Genomic DNA, 7,495 nt, shown 5'->3' with positions numbered 1-7,495 from the left:
GGCCCGGTTGGAACACCTGCCCTGGCACCCCCAGGCTCTGCTGTGGAAGAGCCCTTTGAAAAAGACAACAAAACCAGCTCGATTTCTCCTTTCTTGGAGCATGGCTGCATGGGGTGACAGAGGAACGTGAGGGAGGGAGAGCGAGGGTCTCTGCGTATGTAGGACGCGATGCTGGAAGGTGATGTGGGGCTGCCTAAAGCCTGAGCTGCAAGTTGCTGCAACGGAAGTCTTGCTTTTCATTTTTCTTATGCTCCTGTTTTGTCATTTTTTGTTTGTTTATTTTAACGATAAGCTTCTGACAAATTTTAAAGCTGATCTGATATGAACCAAAAAGCCATGTGAACCTTCTAGGATTTACATATCTGTGTTCTGACTGATTTTCTGTTTAATGCAGACAACAGTAAATCCATAGGTTTTAAAGTGAATTTGTAAAAAGTAACAACAACCACATAGGATTTATAAGTGTATTGATTTGTAGGCACTTTAATATCAGGATGAGGGGGAACATGTTTAGCTAGTTCAAATATTACTTCTTTGTCTACATTTCCTCTGTACTTAAAAATCAAGAAAGGAACTAATAGCAGGAACTTCTTTGCTCATAACAAATAAATATCAATGTTATAGTCTGTACTTTGTGTTACATACCTGGTAGATAAGTAAAGTCTAAAACTGATGATTAAACACTGGAAATGAAATATAAACCAACTGATCTTGTATAGATAAATTGCTGCTAAAGTCTATCTTCTGTTTTAATATATATAGAAACAAATCGTATTTCTGTTTTTAATCCAAAAAAACTTTGCTTCAGAGTCTGATAAAGTGTGGAATACATTTTTATACCAAACTACTGGAGTAAGGTTAGGCTGAGATCTGTCCCCCCTCTTCCTTCTCTCTGGTGTGAAATAAATTGATTCACGTATCAGAAAGATGCAAAATTTTATCCTCAAGATGTATTGAAACCTAAGAGGATGCTAGTAACTGTAACGTCCTTACTAAAAGCTGTCACATCAGCTGTTTCTTACAACTAGTAACAGTCCTATAAAACACACACATGAAACCTTCCAAAAGCCAAAGAAATGAGAACATAGTACAAATCTTTATTTTCTTTTACCTTACGTGTGACCAAGATCACATAGGTCTAACCAAACTGGAGGAAAAAAAAGAAAACAAAAGCTCCATAAATCTCATTGCAGATTGATTTCAAATACTTGGCTACACCGAGCCCAGCAACGCACAGAGAGGAGCAAAATCTGACACAGAGTTGCTGTATTGCGAGGCTGAACAGCATGGAATTCATTAAGGCAGAGTAACCTTTTCTTTGTGGGGAAATGTAAGACACCAGGAGAGCAGCAGGCAGAGAAAACAGGCTTGTCTCACTGGGATGAATAGATCAACATGTCTGTGTGGGGCAGGTGGCTTTGGTTGTGAATGCATCCTGCAGCAGAGCTCTGCAAATCTAAAACATTGCTGCATTTCCCTCTTTTTTTTTTTTTCCTCTTTCTGGTTGTTCGTAATGAAATAGGTAAAATAGGTATATGTAATATATAATAGTAAAATAGGTTTTGTACTTTTTTCCCTAAGACCTTTTCCCTTTTGCTTCACCCTAAGTTCACTCAATACTCTTCTCAGATGGTATATGCATACTGGAGCAACCTGTGTGAAATCCATCACTGTCTTCACAAGCAGTGAAGTTCAAATTTATGCAGGTAGAAGTGTCACTCAAATGTATTCACGATTAAGCATATCCTCTATGCTCCTGTTCAGTTTTAACCCACATTACATTTCTCACAAACTTTTGGGCATTAGTAAGACTGTAAGTAGTATCATTTTTTAAAGCCCTATAAAGTTGTCCAAATAGATAATTGCCTGTGCATGTGAAATGGCAGCACTAATTTCACCATAGCATTCCTCACTATGAGCCTGTGTACTGGATCCAGATTTGAGCAGATGAAGAGCCTCACAGGCAAGATCAGTCAGATCACATCTCGAACAGGTTGCCCAGTAAGGTTATGGATGCCCCTACCTAGAAGCATTTAAGGCCAGGCTAGATGGGGCTTTGAGCAACCTGGTCTAGAGGAGGTGTCCTCGCCTATAGCAGGGAGTTGGAACTACATGATCTTAAAGGTCCTTTCCAACCCAAACCATTCTATGATCTCTTAATGATTAAGGAGATGAAATTATGCATTGGCCACAGGATCTCACACTGAAACAGAACTGAGAACTTGATCCTGAGTCTTTTAACAAAGATTCTCACTGTAGCCAACAGTTGTAAAGGAGTACATGCTCACTAGTGCTGGCAAAGCACCAGCAGATACACAGAAGCTAGTTCCATCATTGTCATTTTTATTATAGACCATGATCTTGTACTACCATACTGTTTTGATAGATTATCTATGCTTGGTAAATCATCTAACCCTGCTCTTTAAATCTTTCACTACTAGAACTGCATGTAATTAGCATGCTTTTCAGCTAAGGAAGCCCATAGGGTTGTGCTTAAAGCAAAGGGATCAGGAATGTGAGAGCATTCACTTTTATTGCTAATTTATCTATGGCCTCAACAGGTCCTCCAGCATCACTGTTTCAGTTTACTCAACTGTAAAGGAAGACATTGATAGCTAACTGTTTCAGAAGGCTGCTGCTAATAAAGCTAAGTAACACTGCGTGCAAAAAGATTGCCGTAGTAGGAGGTAGCCTGTAGACATGCATCAGGGCTGATTTTCCCAGCTGCCCCAAGGAAAGTAGCAGCCAAAAGCCCTGAAAGTAATGGGCCATAGCTTGCTAATTTTCTCCAGTGTCCTTCTCTCCCTGGAAGTCCAATGTAGAGCAACTCTAAATAACCTCAGAAGCAAGGCTTTGAGTTTCAGACCGCTTCACTGTTCCTGTGCTAGTCAACCAGACCATGCCTTTACTCAACCTGTAGTCTTATAAGTCCAGCAACTGCTAAAATGTTTTCAAATACTTTGAGCTTTAGCATAGGATGAGTAACCATCCCTGAATGTGATTAAAAACCATTTGAATGTGATGCTCAGGGACATGATTTAGTGGAGGGTTGTTAGAGTTCAGGTAGTATGATTAGGTTGCAGTAGGACTTCATGACCTTTAAGGTCTTTTCCAACCTGAGCAACTTTATGATTCTATGATAAGATGGCTGTACCTAAGAAAGCCTTAGGAAATAGGCCTTGGTCTGTCCTAAATTGCACCCTGCATCACAATAGGACCAAGGTCCCCATCAAAGATAAGGTTAATTTACTAGCATACTCTTAAAGTGTTTGATTTTTTGGTACTATCAGATATTCCCATTTTAGAGAATCTCTCCTTTCACCTACAGGTGATGTGGAAAAAGTGATCAAGACACAGGAACAAGAAGTACAGGTGGATTCTGTTCCTCTTTGCTGGGGTATAGTTCACATTATACTTCCCTTCTATTGTGGTTTTGTGAGATCCCATCTGCAGTGCCACATTCAGCTCTGAGGCACCCAGTACAGGAAAGATGTGGAGCTGTTGGAGCAGGTGTGGGGAAGGGCCAGGAGGATGAGCAGAGGGCTGGAGCACCTCTCTTACAAAGAAAGGCTGAGGGCATTGGGCTTGTTTAGCATGGAGAAGGGAAGGCTTCAGGGAAACCTCATTATGGCCTTCCAATACCTAAAAAGTGGTCCTACAGGAAAATTGAGGGGGAAGTCCTTACCCAGACAGGAATAACTGCTTTAAACTAAACAGAGATAGAATTAGATTAAATATTTGGTAGAAATTCTACACTCTGAGGGTGGTGAGGGAGTGGAACATGTTGCCCAGATAAAGTGTAGACGACTCATCTGTGGAAGCGTGCAAAGCTAGGTTGGATGGAGCTCTGGGCAAGGGGGTTGGAACTAGATGATCTTTAAGGTCACTTCCAATCTAAGCCATTCCATGATTCTGCAGCCTGGACTTTCTAGGATCTGCCAACTTTGCTTTCAAGGACATTGAACATTTCTCTCCTTTTGTAGTTCTTTCCTTGGTGTACAAATTTCACTGTAAGAGAAGAGATTGTTGTATTCATGATGATACAAGTACTGCTGTTAATAAATACTTATTTCTATTAATTTTTAAGTAAAGCGAAACACAGTTGAGATTGTTTTCCATTTCTTTACCCCCAAGGATGTAGGATATTTATTTGGTGTGAAAGAGAGCAAGAATTAAGTCCCCTATGTGAGAATAGAAGATCTAACAACTTCCAGGACTATATGTAAAATTCATGAGGCAGTATTGAAGTCCAATAGCAAAACTGATAGCCTATAGCACAGAGGCAAAAAAAAAAAAAAAAAAAAAAAAAAAAAAATTCTACAGTCTTAAGAAATTGTAAAAGACACAGAACTAAAGAAAATCTTTCACATACAAACATTTTAACATACATTAAGAGTTCAGGTGGAAGTAAAACTACAGTAGGAGTAGCACAGCGATCGCTGGAAGTCTGTGGCTGAGGAATTATATTACATTTTGCCTAAGGGACTGAGTTGTCCATCATGCTGAAGAAAAAGAGATACAGGAAAATAAAAGAGGATCCAGTCAATGAACTGAACTCTTCCAGTCCTAAAATCCCTCCCAAGTCAGGTTTTTGCCTTTTCCGGGACAGCATCATTGAAATTCCTCCATTAACACAGGTACTGAAGAAGGCTAGAAAGAAGAGTTAAAAAGAGAAAAACAACACCAAAAGCCTCCACCACAAAGACATTGTTCTATTGCATTAATGATTTTCCAATGCAAGAAACTAGTAGACTGAGTCAGAACTTGATTCATTCACCATCAGGGCAAGGGCTAATACCAAAGATGACAAATGGAGAATATTCTAAAATGTTTCAGTTAATTCATTTTTGTTTAATTTATTTCTGTAGATGTTACAATTTTGGAAGAAGCCTTGAGATAAAGAAACTCGATACATGTTTGGAATACTTGTCCCTGAAATGTTAGTTTACAAATGAAACCAACACACCATCTTGCTGTCAGATGCTGCACACCACAAGCGGCTATTTTGTCTTTTAAGTGCTCTCAGACCTTCAGAGAAAGGCAAGAGACATGAGGAAGGCCAGACGTTACCCTCTGCTTTCCTGAGCTGCAATTTGTGCTCAGAGTTATGGGTACACGCTGAAGATGACAGGGAAGGCAAGTTCCCTCTTGGTAAGAAGACCAGGTTCCCTCAGAGAGAGAGAGTATTCCTCAGTGACTGAAACTTTGCTTGGAAGAAGATCTCCAGGAAAGCTCTGGCTCTGTGAGCAGCAAAACAGGGGAGCTTGTGGCTGCCTGCCCCCACACAGCACTTTGAAATTCTAAACTGAGGAGCACCACATAGGTGCCAAGAACTTTTATAGTTACACATTTGGGCTACACATAGGTGCGTTTGATGGGAAGAAAACCTCTTGTTAAGGCACTTCAGTCTGTTCCTAAGGGGAACTGCCAGCATAGCAGAAATTTTTTTATACAAAAGATTCATTCAAACGCATCTGTACATATTTATATATAAAGAAACGTGCACCTCAATTTCTGAGGATAAGGTATCTGACTTCCATTTGCCCCTAACTTAATGGTTATACAGTCACAAATGTTATTTGTTTTCTCCTCATTTAACAGATAGAAAAACATGACTGCATGGAGAAAGTTCAGCAGTGAGCAAGACCCATTTTCCTCCATCTATCTGGAAGATCTCTTTGGTCTTTACACAGCACGAACCTAGACTTACTCTTATCACTATGCTAAGTACTGTAAGGAAACTAGTTCAATTTAATTATGCTTTAAAGCATTTAATTTGAAGTAAGTACCTGCCTTGTTAGTGTGGCACTCAGATGTTTTTGAACTGGCATGCTCAAATAGAAGGAGAGTTTCTATGGAGATTACTAGCTGCAGACTATCGATAGGTTTGTGGTAGAAACCAGAGTTTCCCAAATCATTAACTCATTGTCAGAGCATTTTCCTCCAGACAGAAGCATGGTCTTTAAGCTTCCACTTAAGCCATTAATGATTAATAACAAAGAACAAAACAAGTGTACTAAAATTAATTGAGCTGTGAACAAACATCAGTTTTCTTACCTTTCAAAATTTGGTTAAGAGTAAGGTGTTGTTGCTTTAAGAAACAAAAGCAGCAGTTTCAAGAAGAGTAGTCATGCAATTGATAATAAAGTACAGTAAAAGTGAAAAAACTGTTTCTATCAAGAGCCAGATAGAGCTAGCTATAGCACTGACTTACTGTCATTTATTTCAAGTGGAAATATCTGTCTGCAGTAGGCTTCCAGTATTGTTTTATTTTCTTATAAAAACAAATTACACCAGACTTCTCTTTTCCCCTAGACTTTTATCATTCACCTGTTGAAATTGCAGGAGACATAAAGCATAAACAAATAAGATTGATCTCCTTTCAACTTGTGTTAACAAGGATATAAAAATAACATTCCAAATACCGGGGGGAAAGCATGTGGTCATAAAAAAATCCACTTGAAAGGCAAAGAGGTGTTGAATCAACACTTGAAGAGGATATATATTTTTTTTAGATATATAAAACCAGGAAGGCAGTTATATAGTTTTAGTATAAACAGGCACCTCTGAGGCACAGAGAGTATTGTCATGTCTTCTTCAAATTTAATATTTTGCTGATATTGAAATAGATTGTGTCTCACACAGTGTTGAAAAATCTGACAAAGTTCATTCAAAACCTTTCCAAGGTTGAAATAGGAATCTCATGAATTTTCAGTAAAGACCACAAATCTATTAGAACTCTCATTGTGCAGGACAGTGCTAAACAGAGTTTAAGAAAGACTAAAGAGTAGAAACAAAATTTAGACTGGGCATCATCTAGCTTCTCAACATCTCTTAAGTCCCTAATAGTAGAAAAGAACAAGATATTGACTATCCTGGGGAACGAACAATCTATAGATGAAAGACTGTAAATACTGTGTTTTCTATTAAGTGATTTTCTCTTTGTGTCTTGGTTTGAAGAAAAAGATCATAAAACCCAGGAAGCCACAGCAGAGACAAAGTTAGCAATGTTAAAATAGACTGCCCTACCTTATGCTTAATACTCACATTAGTTCCTAGTTATTACACGCTTCCTCCCAGCTCCTGCACTCCCAGAGATGAATGTGGTTCAGGATGCTCATGGCAGCCTACAGTGCACTGTTAAAACACCATCATAGCAGATGAAAATTGCAGCTCCATCTGGAAAAAAAACTGCATACTACTCTTATTTCTTGGGAGAAACTCAGCATGATATAGAGATATACAGGGACATCACTATACCACCTGTATAGAAACAAAACTGGAACCTATTAGACACAAAACCCTAGCAAGTATATCATGGATGTGCCTTGTGAATTCACTGGATTGTACCCACAGACTCAGAGATAGATGACACTTAACCTCTGGGTTAACATAGGGGAAATAATCACTAAACACAGAGTAAATGGTCTGTTAAGCTTGTGCTTTGCCTTTCCTTTTATTCCCTTATTGAAGAACAAGATGCACATTTCAGTGT

This window comes from Lagopus leucura, unplaced genomic scaffold, assembly GCF_019238085.1.
Source record: "Lagopus leucura isolate 7727_CA_CO unplaced genomic scaffold, USGS_WTPT01 Super-Scaffold_73, whole genome shotgun sequence".
Taxonomy (NCBI): domain Eukaryota; kingdom Metazoa; phylum Chordata; class Aves; order Galliformes; family Phasianidae; genus Lagopus; species Lagopus leucura.
The sequence above is the reverse complement of the archived record's forward strand: the minus strand, read 5'-3'. Positions refer to the sequence as shown.